The following is a 16,532-nucleotide window of genomic DNA, read 5'->3' as shown; positions in this document are numbered from 1 at the left end:
TGTGGTGAAAAAAAACAAAAAAACGGTGCGACAACGAGGTAAAGTAGAATAGAGGAAAACGGGGGGAAGAACACGAGAAGGTGAGCAGAGAATGAAGAGGGGGGAAAACAATCATAGAGGGAGAGGTGAAACAAAAAGAGAAATGTGGGAGAAACGGAGTTCGAATGAGAGGGGAGGGGAAGGGGAGGGGAGAGAAATACACAAGTGTGAAGGAGAGTTGGGCTGATGAAGATAGATAGAGTAAAAGAGGAGTAAGAGGAGGAGGGATGGAGGACTGGAGTGGCGGAGGGGGCTCGCTGGCAGCCACCTCAGTAACCAAGGCAGCTGACATGAGGGAGAGCCAACGGGGGACAGTGGGATTTCTATTTTTCACCCTTGCCGAGATACGCCGGGGCTCTGCCAAGTCCCCTGCCTCATCCCCCACGGATAAAGAATTCATTGTGCGGAGCTGTGACCGAATTCATTAAGCGTCTACATGTACTCTTTCCTGGCCACTCTTACTTACTCTCCCTCTTCTTCTTCCCCGAACTCCCTCTCTCCGGCTGATGCTCTCTCTCTCTCTCTCTCTCTCTCTCTCCCCCCTCTTTCTGCTTTCATTATACAGTCGTCTGAATTGGCCCCAACAATCAGCTCGACTTGTGTTGCATCAACAGTTGCATTTTGTAAAGCTCTGCGGAGAATAACAAACGCATACGGTCGGGTTCTTGAGGGAGGATAATCTGTCAATAGGGCCACTTTTTTTTGGCAAGACTGACCCCGAAGTTTATCAGCCGTGGCGCATCAGCCTTTATGCAGCTAGGGGTCATGGGCGGTTAGATACGTGGAGGCTCGGTGACATTGCCGGCGTCATGGGAATTTGGGGGATTTTAGGCCACTTAGGGGTGTGAAATCAGGTTGACTTTTTGCAGTTTGAATGTCAAACTGAAATGCGGTAAATGGAGAAGAAAAAAAACCAATCTGCGTATTCAGTGTTTTCTTCCATTTCTTATTCAAAACTACAGAAGGACGTGAAAACATGAAAGTGACTGTAACAAACAGGTGAATCACGTGACTACGCGTGTGTGAAAGGGGTTGCTTGCAGTGACAAACCCACTGAGAGTTACCACCCCACTCTGCAGTTCCTCTCGGCTCTATCGAGTTTCTTTCAGCTTAATTTTTTTTGGGGGTGTTTTTTTTTACGACCTGCAGCTTTACGGTTTTGGTCATTAAGTTTCTTTTTCAGCAGCAGGCAGCTGTGTTCAGAGTAAAAGCTCTGAAAACCAACTTCCAGCTACCTGCCGAGCGCCACACAAAAGGCTTCTCCCAGTGAATTACTATTTATTTAAGAGGTCATCGGGAAAACAAAAAGGTAGAGTTTTTGGAGAAGGGGATGACGGAAATGTGCGACGCTCGGTTCAAATGGTTTTTGGATGTATTCACTTGACGTATTGGTCTTTTCATGCCTCTCCAAGTCATTATCCCTTTAGGTTAAAAGGCTCCTTATTGTTTCTGGGACGTGAGACACTTTGCTCGCGGTGAAATCAATAGCCCAGTAAAGTCTTAATTGAATGACTGCAGGGCCTGGTGGTGCTTTATGGGACACCAGAAGGCGCCTTTGAGAGCATGCAGAATAACAAGGACGCTGCCGGCATTGTTGCGGTCTGGGAAACAACGTCCTGTCAATCAGCCAGGCCTGGCAGGCGTCGGCGGCAGTGTGTTAGGGCTTGTACACCTGCCATGTTACGCTTGAGCTCGTCGCCGGTGTCATTTTACCTCTAATTAGCTTTTTGCTACTTTGAAACACGTTGGGGTTTTTTTGGGGGGTTTTTTGGGGCTCATTTGATCGTTATGCAGCACAGTAATCCCGGTGCTACGCGACACCGAGGAGCGGTACCGTCGATGTCAGCGCCGTGATCGAAGACAGGAAACACACCCTTGGCGTGGAGACATAGCTGACAGTAAATGGACGAATGTCAAAACTAGGTTCTTTTTCTTCCTGAACAGGAAGCCGTCTCATGTGATTTTGCAGCAGAGCTGAAATCTGTTTGAGCTGTTGATGGATTGACTGACCTCGGGGCTCTTGTCGCCACTTCAACACAAGCATACTACAATGCATACTTTGGGTGGATTCGCTGAGGGTGATGCTGACGCTGCGCAATCTCAGCCATCACTCAGTTAAATAGTTTGTCCACAATAGAAAGGGTGTAGATGGTGGACATTGTATGGAGAATGATTTTAAACTGAAATGAATGGAAGTCTTGAACATTTTCTGGATTGAATAGTATAACTAAACCAATTAAAGACTAAATCTTTTACTAAATAACTTTAAAAAGGTATGAGTTTGCAGGATTTGGTGGCATGTGTAGCATTGCAAACTCAGTCCTTTTCAAGACCGCGGTAACATGAGCCGCCGCTCACAGGCCTCAAAAACACTTTTGAAGCAACGGAAGTCAGATGGCAGCTGGTGGTATCACGTTTTTTTTACTCAAGCAAGATGGATTGTCCGTTCTGGGCTACTGTAGAAACATGGCGGTGCAACATGGCGGACTCCGGGAAGAGGACCTGCCCCCTATGCACACTGGCCCTTTAAGCCTTGTTTTCTTCTAGTTAATTGGAAGCAGAGGCTCTGACTGATGTGTCTGGCTCTATATTCATAATGAGTGCTAAATGCAAAAAAATACTTTGAATTACATTTAGATGGCTATCATTCAGATTGTTCACTTCACAAAAAACCCTTTTGCCGTCCCGGGACATCACGATATTTTACAGCAAGCTGACAAATCGGTAGATCGGTATCGGACGATTCATCGGCTAGCGGCTTATTTCCTGCACCAACACTATCGTTCTCATATCAGCCTTTAAAAAATCCACTATTAGTTGACCTCTGAAGGGAAGTAATGGATAGCATAAAAGAAAATGTCAACACACGCTTTCAGAAAAGCTGTCAGGATAGTCTGAAAGTGGCGAAAAGCTCCGTTCATATCCGCTTTCTGTAAGTTTACGAAACCAGCGATCCAATCTGTGCAATCATATTGTCTAAATCGATAATTTTAGATGACCTATGTTAGGACAGAAGATTTTGGATATATCTCCCAGCCTGGAAAGGGTTAGAAACATTAGTAGTTTTAGCAAAACAGGTCTGCACTTTGAAAAGATTGCGGTCTCTTCACAAAGAGTTACAGCCAGCACTTTTTCCCAGATGCATCTGTTTAGCACTCCGAGTTAAAGAAGAGGCACATGGTGGACAAATGGACTGAGGCAGCTAAAAATACAACTGTAATTTAAACTGTCCGCACCAACAAATCTAATACAACTCCTCCACCTTAAACAACACCTACAGCAAGTAATAAGTTCATTCCCGTGACATTCAGAGTTTCTAAATACAAGCAACACCTCCTCCCCCCCTACACCCTTTTTTTCCCCCTCGGTGTGTATAAAGCACAGCAATGTGTGCGATTCATACGTGTGCACGGCCCGTTGTTTGTGTGTTAGTCGGAACAAATTCCTTAATGCTGGAGCCCGATCACGCACCAGCAGGTGCAGGTTTTCATTTCATTAAGCTGCTCCTGCAACTCAAAACTCAGACAGTGAATTATTCCATCCCCTCCTGGGTTGAAGAAAGCAATCATGTTTTCTTTTTCTTCTTCTTTTTTTTTTTTTTTTTTTTTTACCAGAACTGACTCTCAGGCAATGCATCCATTCAAGATGAGAGTTGCTCAAAGTGAGAAACACCTCATCTCTGAAATTAATTTGAATTGATTCGCCGTGGTCCTTTTCCCCCTTCTGCTCTGACAAGGTTTTTAGAAGGAAATTTCAAACGGTAAAAGCTACATGTAAAAATCAATTTCCAAATGAAGCAGATCCGAGAGAAGAGCCGTCTCTCCCAGTAGTCCTTCCTGTGGACACGGGAGCAGGCTGAGCACATACTAAACTGGCTTTTACTGTTGCACGGTAACTAACACACTGTAGAGCTCATTAGTTCTCCCGGACCAATTGGGATTTTGATGTATGAAAAGACAGCTTTGCCTGTGTTAATTAATTTATTTGATTGTCATTATTTGTTTGCACTCATATTGCTCATTTTTTATGATCAACATGACAAATTGGCAACAAACCGGAACGATAGAGGTTAAAGACGGTTTGAAGCCATCTGGTCTGCTGTAATCATTTTTAGAGCCGTCCGACAGCAGCGTACAGACACCTCGCCATCGCCCAAGAAAAACAATGGCTTCACTACAGCTGTGTTTCATGAGAACACCTTATGTTCCCTCAGACCCTATATTACCTTGGACCTTATATTACCTCGGGCCCTATGCTCCCCGGACCCTATGTTCCCTCAGCCCTATGTTCCTTTGGACGCTATTTTCCCTTATACCATTTGTCCCCTCAGACTCTATGTTCCCTCTGATCCTATGTTCCTTCTGACCTTATGTTCCCTCGGACCCTATACTCCCTCAGCCCTACGTTCCCTCAGCCATGTATTCCCTCTGACCCAATGTTCCCTCAGACCTATGTTCCCTCAGACTCTATGTTCCCTCGGATTCTATGTTTCCTCAGACCCTATGTTCCCTCAGACCCAATGTTCCTTCGAACCCTATGTTCCCTCAGACCCAATGTTCCCTCAGACCCAATGTTCCCTCTAACCCTATGTTCCCTCAGACTCAATGTTCCCTCGGACCCTATGTTCCCTCAGACTCAATGTTCCCTCGGACCCTATGTTCCCTCAGACCCTATGTTCCCTCAGAACCAATGTTCCCTCGGACCCAATGTTCCCTCGGACCCTATGTTCCCTCCGACCCTATTTTCCCTCTTGGAGGACTGAAAGTAGACAGAAGAATGTCAAACTGTCTTACTTCTGTCAAAAGAGGACACAGAGCAGTTGAGGAGGCTGCACCCTAAATTAAAAATCACCAGCTTAATTCATGCAACAGCAAATGTGCTCACTGTCAACCTGTTCAAACAGCCTACCTTCCCAGTTATCACACTCTGGATTAGAGCACCTGGAAAAACATCTAAAATATAAGCGCAAACTATGGTTGCTAATTATATCCAAACATCCCCTATTTAACTTTTAACAATCCATCTCTCGGGCATAGGCGAAAAAATAAACAGCTAATCAACCTTCAGCGAAGACCGAAATAATCATCACATTGCATAAGGAATACAGAGTGACCTTGGTCCTGGCAGACAGTGATTATGTTTTATTGGCCCCAAAAAAAAAAAAAGCAGCCCAATACTCACCGATGTACTCTGGCTGAATAAAATGGAGCGCAGTGAGGGATGAATTATAGTCTCTGGAGTCGGTGAGCTCCAGTCAACTTTTTTTTTTTTTCTCCCTCTTATAGCAGTGGAGAGGATGAGCTGCTATAAATCTGACCAGGAGATCCATTAGGTTTCTGTTCTCTGCAGCACCCAGGAACGGCTACTTTTTCTCTCTGTCCACTGCTCTTTGGCGCAGCCCCGACAGAAACAAAACCTGTAATGTTTATTAAATGCTATGAAGGATTATGTGTTTTGAGAACATACAGAATCTGTCCCTCCTTAGTATGTTGTGTGTTTAATTACTTAAGTTGTTCAAATAAACCACTGGAATACCAGAAATCACTCGGATCACATTCCTCTGGCAAGGCCACACTAGAGGTCTTCATGGTTCCAATATTTTGGACCCGATCTGAATCCAAATCCATCGTACGTAAGTTAAAATAGGGACCCAATCTGAAAAAGGGATCCAAGGACAGTCGGAACCTCTCCGAAATAGACTCGAGGGTACTCCAAGATCCCATATACTGTAGGAAATATGTCCCCGTAACGTCACCCAGCTCAAAGCGTCCGTCGCCATGTTGGCACACAACCTAACTCTAAAAATGAGCAAATAGGCCCGGGTGACGACCTGAGAAGAAACCCACCTGTCACTCAAATTATGCCTAACCTTAAGCTGTAATATCATTTATGTGGGTGAGTCACGTCTCATCTCAAGTCAGGTCTTGGCTGTGAGGAACCAGGAGGACATTAAGACCATCACCCACACCATTTCATGAAATGTGTTATTTTAGTTATTGACAATTATGCTGAAAATGGTTGTAATATTTGGACAATACCTTAATCTTGCGTTATGAGCAGATTATGTCCATTTAAACTGATCATATTGCTGTATAGCCACCTATTGGAGATTACCATCAAAATGTCCAGGGTTGCTCTAAATGTACACGTGTGTATGAGTGTCATCAAAATATGACTTTAATTGCACAGTGCAATCAAAAGTTGTGGTTGCTCTTGTGAACAGCTTTAACCACATAGAATATCAAAAGTCTTTTACTGGAATCCAACAATGTTTATGCATCAAAAATGGAAAAGATTGGAAGAGTTGCAATCGTAGTGAAAGTCGTTTGTAAAACAATATTTTAAACGGTGGTACTTGGGCTTGGTCGATACTGATATATTCATATTTATCCAAGCAATTTGGGATGAAAAGGATTTTGCTGAAGGAGTTCAGCACCTATGAGTGAAAACATTGAGTTATTAAAAAATGGGCTCTTTGTGGCTCTCTTTACAAAAAAAAAAAAAAGCTATAGTTCTTCCTTGGCTCATGGCCAAATTATCTATTAAACCAAAAATAAAAAAGATTGTATTTTCTAAGATCGGTGTTTTCATCTGGTTTCTGGTCCAGGCTTGGTGTGAAAGCTGCTACTACAGTACTGTATTTGAGTATATGTCTTTTGTGTGTGTGTGTGTGTGTGTGTGTGTGCGTTAGTCCTTCCTGTGAATACATGTGGGTGTGTTTGCATCAGCGCAGACTGCTCATGAAATTTGACCTCTGGAAAAGTTTCCTGTCCGCATGTCTCCTCCCTTGAACTCCAATCCATTATCCTCAGGTATCAAATTCACCCCAACAGGTGTAGTGTGTTGAATGATACGGGCCCGTGGCAGCCTGCCACAGACGCTGGGATGAAAGAGAAGCAAAAAGGATCAGGTGCCGAGTGCTGCCTCTGCTTATACACACGAAAACACGTATACCTGCATACCTTTCACATTTCACAGAGGGCCCCATCCCGCGGTTATCGCCCGCATCATCTGCAGCTGTGAGGGAAGTGAGAGCGTCACGCCATGACAGTCATCTGATTGAAGTTTAGTGAGGTTTATTTATTTTTCCACACCCCCCCCCCCCCCCGTCTTGGAGGGGATGTGACTTAAAGTTGTGAAGGCATATTGCACCGTATGATACAGTTTGCTCTGATTGTCTGGGAGGCTTTTATATAAACTTTATCCTCAAACATCTTCTTTTTTTTTCCCCTCCATATCCCGAAGCATCCAATCGATCGAGCGTGAGTCACGTAGACAAAGAAGACAAAGTCAGAAAAGAAAAGTCTCATATCTGCTTCTTTCCTGCTGTTTGCTGAGGCACACAAGGATTGCTAGCTGTTTACAGTGCTGGGAATGAAACAGCTTCAACTCATCCACTCCTGCCAAACTCTACTACAGCGCAACATCTATCCGTTAACGTAAAATACATACAAGCATTATTTTATAGGAACAAGGGATCAAATGACAATATGTACGATAGTGTAAAAGGGGTCGCTTGTAGTGATGAGCCCACATTTATCAGACTCTGCAGGCGCTTTGGCTTCTTTAAGCTCCCCGTTTTGGTTCACGCTCTCACAGTCTCTGATTTCAGACATTGTTTTCAGCTAAAAAAAAAAAAAAAAAAAAACTCTAGAAACCACAATGCACACTACATGCCCGGCACCAAAAGTCAAGAGACAGACAAAGTTAGCGGAGCATTTAGCAGCTAAAGAGACAAACAAGTCCCTCAAGAGACGGTGGAGACCAAAAAAAAAAAAAAAAAAAATCCGCATCCACTGGATGAGCGACCGTTTGCCGTTTCACTGCCGCCAAGTAGCTAAAAATCACCTAATACAGGCCCAAGAAAATTAAAGATGTTCGGTCGTTCCTATTTGCTCACGTTCTTCACATAAACATTGATATTATGCAGGTTTGTAGTGAATGGTGACTGACGATCTGCTGATTAAAGTGTTTTTTCAAAGATGCGATGGTAAAAATGAGATGAGAACACTTCTGATGTGAGAATAATCCCCTCACAACATACAACTGTTTCATTCACAGTATTTCGGTTTGAACAAAGTTGTTTGATTAACTTGTGGATGTGAAGTGAAACGTTGCAATGCATTAGAGCGCATTTACAACCCATTAGATCGGCTATAAGTTACATAAATATGAAGCTGAACACATTAATTTGTCTCAAGACAAATTGAACCTTGATTTTTTTTTTTACCCAAGATGAATATGTGATGTTAAATTGCCTGAAATCACAAGATTGTTTCACTCCATTTTAAGAATAATAAGCTTTGAAATAGGATTCATGATGAAATTACTTGCAAGGACATCATATTTTCTTGCAGTTAAATGATACATGCTGCCGAGTCCCAGGGAAAGAGTTCAAGTCAGAACCTATTTATTTACACGCCGACGTCGCTGACGCCTCGTTGCAGTGATGGAGCCGAGGGGGGGAGTGGTTGGGCGGGGCATCTACCCCCCCCCCCCTTCCTCTACACACAACCAGAGATGAGCCTTTTGATCTCACACAGACGTGATCTCCCCCTCAACAGCAGCCCTAACCCCACCTGAAAACACACATCAACAGCCGTCCTCCCTCGCATCCCCTCCTACTGGTATCGCTATATGCTCCCCTTTGAAATATCATTACCTGAGATGAGACAGAATGGATGATGTAGAGGAGGAGTGAAGTGAGGAAGCAACCACAGCATCAGTTCAGTATCGGTTGTCGACAGGAATTCCCAGTAAGGCGGGAGGATGGGTTCTTCTTCTAACTGTGTTCAGAGTCTCGCATGTCTCCGGCGGAGATTTAAGTGTCTCATGTGGTAGCCATAAAATCGAACTGAAGCAGAACCTCTGATTATTTCCCAGCAAGCTCGGTTTTGATTTGCAGGTCAATAGATGTCTAGAAGCTTAGGTTAAAGGTTTAGGAAACATAACATTATTTGAGACACTTGAGGCGGCAGAATGTCAGTGTGCTACAACATGCGTCAATTTAATCAGAAATGTTTTAGTAGAGATATTAGGGTTAGTTGTTGCGTCTTTCTAGCCAAACGGCTAACGTTGTGCTAACGTGGCAGCTAGGTCGCTCACGCTAACAAGCTGTGGTCATTGCCTCCAGCGGGTCTATCTACTGTATATATGGATCATTCCTACAAGCAATCCCTTTCACATCAGTCATTGGACCCATAGTTAACATTTAATACACAAAGTGCAGCTTCCAATTCAATTGAAACCTGGATATTCTGGTTTAAAAGGGGGAAATAAAATTGGTAAAACGAAAAAAAATCTATCTTAGACCATTACGTGGTTGGTCAGTGCTTACTTTATGCGTCATATCCAAGCGCACAACTCCCCCAAAAATGAAATGCATGAATATATCATTGCTAGATAATGGAGCAATGCCACTCAGGGACTCACAATGGTTTGGCTTCCCATCTTAGCCTCGGTGCCGAGCTCCAGCGGCCATATGTTTGAGTAAGTGCCTGTCTTGTACAACAACCTGCCTCGTCTTGTCAAGTGGGCCCTGAGTTTCATGTTTGCAGTCACTTCAATTCTTAAATCCTACCTTTTAATATTTGAAAAGCCAGACACGAATTAAGAACAAGGAGAGGAGAGGCCGCACGGCGCACATACAAGAATAGGAATGCATTCATAATGAATGCGACTCAGATCCCGCTCTTGATTTATTTCAAGGCGAATGAGCATAGTGAGCGAAATTAACTTGTTTTACACACTTATTTACCGAGTTGCTAATGCAAGAACTGATAATTTAAAGGGAAATTCCACATTTCCTTTGCCACAGCCTTTATTTTTCCTGGTAAACTCACTTCCTATGCTCGCGTGTGTGTGTGTGTGTGTGTGTGTGTGTGTGTGTGTGTGTGTGTGTGTGTGTGTGTGTGTGTGTGTGTGTGTCAACCTCAGTTTGTCATTTCCCAGAATACGTTTTTTGACAAGCGGCAGACAGGCTGCTGTATACCTGTGGGTTACATGTGAGCTACAGTCGAGAAAGAATGGGAGTCATGTAGCGCTCCTGTGTCCTGTAGCTGCACGGCGTCATGGTCCACTGAACCCGCTGTTGTTTGAGAAATTGCTCTGCCTTCCAATGGATTTTCCTCCGTTTGCTGCTTCAGGTGGCTGAGAACGCTGCTATCAGTGTGGTTTCGGATATTTTATGGATCACATCATGATGAATGGGGAAAAAAAAAAAAAGAAAGACGTACGACCAAAACAATAAGAGATAGATGCTCAGCAGCGAGGAGTTTCAGGATGGTCTTTCTTCTGCAGATGACGACATATTATTCCACACATTAGATATAATCTGTGAAACGGCTTCAGGTGGAGACAGGCTGGGTTTATGGTTTAAGATTCTGAACTGCACTCCATCAAATCACGTAATCCCTTCCTGTTCACTGGTGGGCGAACCGACCAAGGACTGCAATAAAAAATTATAATAATAACGTTTTTGTTTGTTGCGTAATGGGAATTGGAGGCACACATAATCATTTGAAAAGAAAACGCAGTTTAAACCTTCATGTTTTATTTGCTTAGTGGACACTGTAATCTGTCATTTCAACACAGACAGCTTTACACATTTGGCGTTGCCGGGCGGATTTGTTTTTACGGCTGAATGTTTATTAGAGCAACCGAAGTAAATTACTTCTCTTGAGGAAAACGCTACTGGGGCAGTTTATTCCCTGCTTCTACAATTACACAGCACAACTTAAGAACAATTTACTGTTTTGTTACTTCGACAGTTTTTAAATCACAATTTGCAATTTGACAGTGTTGCGTTTTGTAAGAAAGTCGGAAGAGAGCGTGTGCTTCTGTTTATGGACAATCCATGCGAATGTGCCAAGCTGAACAAAAAAAAAAAAAAAGTCACAGAATTGATATGGTGCGAGTAAGAAAGAGACAGACAGGCGTATGTAAACAAAGCAGACAGAGGAAAAAAGCGAAGTGGAAGCCTGCTGAGTGTTGGACTGTGGATTTGTCTCCTCAGCTGCTGGCTAAGTCTGTCATCTGTTCAGTGGTTGAATCAACATCTGGTGAAACGCGCGTAAAGCACAAGCTCTCCCCGAGCCGCCGCCGCCGCCGAGGAGGAGGAGGAGGCAGCGAGGGAGAGGGAGAAGCTTACACACTCGACTGGGTGTCACAGATGTAACACACACACACACACAAGAGTGAGAAGCAGAGAGGAAGTGATCTGCAGTCTATTCTGTTGGTAGTAATGCATTGGAAAGCACTGCGATCGCATTAGTGTTTCCTGTACTAGAGTCGTGCTGCGTATCAAAAGGTCTACTTTTAGTCAGCGCATCACATTTACTGATCTTATCAACAGGTCACGACTCACATTACATGCGCAGTATTAGAAGTAATTCTGAAATACAATGCTTATTTACGTCTCATGCATTTAGTTTGATTTGCTTCTGCATTACAACAAAAGAGGGAAAGATGAGAGGCGGTGAGATGACAGCGAGATCAGACCTGATAGAGGAGAGGAGGAAACTCCTAATGGCCAGAAGAACAGATTTAATTTTGCTCATATCATCTTGGCAAAGATCAGTTGGCATTTCCAGGTCTCAGGGGTTTGGTGAGTGGAGCTCAATTACTTTGCATGTTAGCAGTCAAACCAAACCTCTAAGCGGTTTTCAGTTCGAACCCCACTTTAAAAAGTCCGCCCTACCCCAGAACAAACATGGCACAGCATTTAGAAGTTGCTAGGTTGGCGTTGGTGTACATAGACTGTATATAAGAAGTGGATGTAGTCATCGTGACATCACCCATTGGTTTGTGGACTGATGTTATGAAGCTTTGTGTTCGTCGATTTGAATGGAAGTGACCATATTTGGACGGGGAAGGAGTGACGTAGAGACGTCGGATTCGGCTCTGGTAGCGGCAGCGACGTGTCAATCACCGTGTAGCCCCGCCCTAAAGCATCCCCTGCTTTATGGTCTGTTTGACTCTAAATGGAGCATAATGTACTAAATGAACATCATGCTGTGTTGAAGGAGACTGTAAACTAGAGATTGAGACCATAAACTCATGTTTACAATGTTTACTGAGGGAATAAATCAAGAGAGAAGTAGAGTCATTTTAGACTAGACTTCTATACAACCAGAGGAGTCGCCCCCTGATGGACACTAGAGAGAATGCAGCTTTAAGACATGAAGCATCGGCTTCACTCTTCAGAACCGGAGGTTGCCGCCTGGTCAATATTCAAGATTCACTTCATTGTCCCGCATTGTAGGACATCTGGATTGGGCTTCAGTCCAGTCAAATAGGACTTTCAACATACGTAAAAGACAAAGCAGCTACAGGAAACAAGAAACATCCAAAGAAATGACATTGAAACAAACACTGAAGTACTACCATTGGGAAAAAAATCTGTCATAAGTAAAAATGAAGCTCTGTTGATCTGCCACCATTTAAAATATTGAAGTAGACATAAGTGAGTGGTACTCTAAACATCCTTACGTGATGGAAGTAGCTGGTACTCTGTATGACATGTGACGGGCGGGTTCATATTTTCCTGGCTTGCCTTGGAACAGCTTGTTTGAAGGTAGACTGCAGGGATGGATGCTGTCTTACACCCATTATCTTCCATGCAGTCTGCATGAGTCGGACTAGTTGGGGATTCACATGTCCACAGAGGTAACCGAACCAAGCTGTGATGTCGTATCCAATGAGGCTTTCAAAGACCGCCTGACAGACCTTACTGTACCGTACTGCTGGGGATAGCACAAATACAGAAATGTAGCAATTGGGACAAATAACTGGAATTACAGGATTCCCGATACTTGATTTGATACCGCGGTAAAACAAACACACATTGAATCCCACGTACTTCAACACACATTCCCTTTTTACTGGTTTCATACTGTTTTTTTGTAATTTAATGACACATTATTACTGTGAAACGGTTTAGGCAACAAAATCACCCAGTCCGGTTTAGGAAAAACATCATGGTTGGTCATAATGATAAGTATGTAAACTAAGTAACATTGTGTACTGAAACAACGTAACGAATGTAACACATTTTGAGACATCTACCTCAAACGCTGGTCATCTGGCTGCAAGTCCTGTATTTGTTCATCAAAATTGTTTTCAACAGACAAATAGGAAGTACAAGTAAACGCATGTTAGAGAGCTGCAGCGCAAGTTGAATCAGATTGAATTTGGACCCAATCAAATAAGATTCTTAAAACGTCCATCCGGTTTGACCTCCATAAGGAAGCATTGATTACTGCATTGCTGCAGCTGTGTCACTATCGAGCAGCATTTGTAACCGATACAAAAAATAAAAAGACAGTTTTTAGTCTCTCTGGCTGGAGGCGGGTTGGTTACAGAACTTGTATTTTACACTTTTGGTTGCAGCTGCATAGTTTGCATGAAATCGTCAAGAAAATGCAGGAAAGAACTCAACACTAAAGGCAACACACTACCAGAGATGGCCCCAACATAAAATAACAATCCACAGATTACCACTTACAATGAGCGTGCAGACAGTGTTTCAGTCGGCCATCACGGGCCATCCTCGATGCATCAAGCTGTCGCTCTATTTCTGGGCCGTGGCAGGAGAGACGTCCTCTATATCAGCGCCTGTTCAGGCTTTATGGGAGACCTCCCCCTCCTGCAGTTCAAGTCAATTGTCAACATGATTTATGGAGACGTGAGCTATCTCCAGACTGGCTCCTCAATCTTCCCCTTGACGAATTGGTACCGTCGGCTCTTGTAACCGTCGTTTGTTTTCCTCACCGGCCAATTTTCATCCACGTTAACAAATTAAACCTGCCATGTTTTTGAGGAAGCTATTTTTCCCTCCTTTCCCTTTTTTTTTCCTCCATGTATGAGCTGCTCTACAATTACTGGAGATGTGAGATTGACACAGAAGAATGAACTTAACAGAGCACTTTTTGTCCCCCCCCCCCCCTCCTCGGATATGAGCAATATCCAGATTTTTAATGGCGATATGGTGTCGTAACATTTAATGGCCGGGAACACGTTCCGAGTGTCGCGTCTCTCAAAGACACGCACCACTTATTGTCCCAATCATCTCGTACAGCTCACCAACACCGATACAACTTGATTAATGCGGCTGGCTTTTTATGGAGCGGGTTTAAAAGGCTCTGGATATTACCGAGGCAGTTATAATACCCCAGGAAACTCTTCTAAAAAACAATGGGAAGCTCATGCAATCAACGTAAGTGGTGGTAACTTTTTAAAGTTTAGCTATCTTAAGTTTATAATTGACTCCTCCGCACCACCACTGAAAGGAAATTAGGGGTCCAGTGAGCAATCAGCTGTATCCTTATCCAGTAACTTCGCTGCCCTGACCTGCCTGCAGTTTAAGGGAAATGAACCTGCCGGTTTCAAGGTGGCTGAAAGGTTGGAGAAAAAGTGAAAAAGCAGCAGGTTTGACCCTCGCAGTGACCAGTATGTCCGTCTGTGAGCGTGTCGGCGGTCAAAACGCTGTTCACACATACTTAAAATGCTGCTTAAAGCTAAAAAGGTTTGTTGCCCCGGAACCTCAACAACTCAACGGTTCTGACCTTGTTTGATTTAATTGTCCCTAATGGCATTTTTTTCTCCTTTATTGCCGTTTATTTTTTTATTAATTCAGTATTTTGTAATCCTTATTTTAATGTTGAAAAGTGGCTTACAAATGAATGAGACTATGAGGGGAAAACATAACTACCAAAAGTATTAAAAAGTTGACCCGATGTTGGCGTTACATGAAAAGTTAAGGGATCGCAATTCATCCTGATGGGAACCTGAATGTCTGCGGTCGAGAAATTGAACTCAAAACTGCAAGACAACACATTGTCACACCGATGCGTCAAATATCGCAGCTCGGTTAGTGGCACCAAGCGTCAAACTGTGACGCTCTATGTTCCCCTCTCGACGAGTAACTAGTCCGTCTCCACGTAGATTCAAGGATGAGCTAAATGTTCGTATTCCTGCAGCATACCTTGATCTGCCAGAACAAAAACCGAGGCGGAGAATTGTGCATCCAACGCTGCAAAAAGGATTATTGTAAAAGTCATGATTCATAAGAATGAAAAGTGATCTCTTCACGACTGTAAAGTTTAATGGGTTTTATCATCCAGCATTCTTTCTCTGACCGACAGCGTGAACGGTACCTCTGTCGTAGCCACCGGAAGGCTCACGTAGAAATTAAATAAGTTGTGGAGCGCTGAAAGAAAAGTAATCGGGCTAAAAACAGCAGCGCTGGTGATTCATGGGAGCTGTGGATTTCAGGAGACAGGAAGCAAAGCTTAAGGCTTTTAAGACTCTTCATCAACCCCACCCCCACCCCCACCCCCACCACCCTGTTCTTTCTCACCACTTCCACACAACACAAAACAACACAAGCGCCCCCGACGGCACGCACCTTCCCCGCACAATCACACTCCGGAGTATCTCCACCTATATGGTGCCAGCTGAGGGAGATGGATGGGGCGGCAATGGTTTCTGATTTAGTCTGCACAATAAGGCTGAGTGATTTTCTCTGTGGAGCATGTCTTGCCTCTCTTAACCCAGAGAGGGGGGAACTCACGACCCCCCCCCCCCCCCCCCCCCCCCCCCCCCACCACCACCTTCTCCCTGCACTCCTTGCTGCTCAGAAGATTGCCTCCCCTTTCCTGGTGTGATTGAGGTGATAACCACTAATGGATTTGGAGCACTGGGTGCATTTAGGAGGAGAGATGTTGGTGAATCGTACTTCAACTCCATAATAAGCAGGGAACGCTAGAATCATGTAAACCCGCCGCTATATGGTATATTGATTTTAAATGTATAAAAGAAGTAGCACTCTCCTCCTTCACATGTTCCTGTACAAAACACTTGAGTGAGCAGGATATGCAGCAGCTTCCGCGAAGGACAAACCTGCAGCTCTATAATCAGAAATGCATTGCAGCCTCAAAAAACCAAACAAACGAAAGTGTACAAACACTGGTGCCGCTGCACAGCGTGATCCGTGCATATGCTTGCTTTTAGCTCGCCACGCGGGGGGGGTGGGGGGGCAGGCAGCCCTCATTGTCATGTTGAACAAATGTGCCGTCAGAGCTGCACTTTAAAGATGGGACGTGTCACGGGGCGTTTACGGGAGGAGGAAGCGAACGCAGCAGGCGGCGGGGAGACAATCCCTGGCATTTGGCTACGAGCACTCGTTCTCAGATGCTGCTGAATACATCATCTGAGCAGAGGAGTGATGAACATCCTGAGGAGGGGGGGGAGAGCATCAGCCGGACCTCCAGAGGGGGACTGGGTTGGATTTGAGGGGTCCTTTTGACTCTCGATGATGGCTTTGTGCTCCGAGGGGCGCTGGTCCACAATGCTCTCCTCACGTCATAAGCGACTCCCAGGGTTTTCTTTGATGGGCTTTAATCTTAGGGCTCTTTATGTTCAGTTTGATTTTCAGAGACTTTTTCTACAACCGCATATCAGGGCCAAATAATTAAATTATAATAATTACAGAG

The 16,532-nt window shown here is 44.1% G+C and overlaps 1 protein-coding gene across 2 annotated transcripts in view; it reads left to right on the top strand.

Moving 5' to 3' along the window:
* The window catches only part of LOC137872020 (cadherin-20-like), a 64,066-nt gene that overhangs the window by 807 nt on the left and 46,727 nt on the right, over positions 1–16,532 (top strand). The window lies entirely within an intron of this gene.

Source organism: Cebidichthys violaceus, unplaced genomic scaffold (assembly GCF_023349555.1).
Source record: "Cebidichthys violaceus isolate CVI_PGR_0920_01 unplaced genomic scaffold, fCebVio1.0.p SCAF_15, whole genome shotgun sequence".
Taxonomy (NCBI): domain Eukaryota; kingdom Metazoa; phylum Chordata; class Actinopteri; order Perciformes; family Stichaeidae; genus Cebidichthys; species Cebidichthys violaceus.
This window is presented reverse-complemented; position numbering and strand designations above follow the sequence as displayed.